Source organism: Cyclopterus lumpus, chromosome 4 (assembly GCF_009769545.1).
Source record: "Cyclopterus lumpus isolate fCycLum1 chromosome 4, fCycLum1.pri, whole genome shotgun sequence".
NCBI classification, from domain to species: Eukaryota; Metazoa; Chordata; class Actinopteri; order Perciformes; family Cyclopteridae; genus Cyclopterus; species Cyclopterus lumpus.
The window spans coordinates 24,340,356-24,340,814 of NC_046969.1; positions in this window are offsets into that span (position 1 = coordinate 24,340,356).

The following is a 459-nucleotide window of genomic DNA, read 5'->3' on the forward strand; positions in this document are numbered from 1 at the left end:
GCTGCTGCCTGGCACTTTTTTATGGGCATCGGGCTCTGGGGCCCGAGAAAAAAGAAGAAGAAGAAGAAACATCCTGCATGAAATCTGAAGTGGCAAATATCCGTTTCATGTTCATCCCGTTTTTAAAAATGTAAAAAAGGAATAAAATGTGAATACGCTGTGGTGAAATATCGGGACCATGACCTACTGTGTGCCGTGACGATGACGTGTTTTGACCCCTTTCGGGTTCCCCACCTCCAAACCGGGTCTAGCTCCATACCCCCAGTAAGGGTTCGCCTCATGAAAGCCTTGTAAACTATGTAAAATGTGTATTTATTGTAATAATAAACTGACGAGTTGAACCTAATAAGTGTGCCAGTGTATTAATTTGACCAATGAAGGATCTGAAACTACAAATATTCTAATCATTAATTAATAATTAAATGTGTTTTTGCAAGTGGAGAAACTTCTGATTGAGGC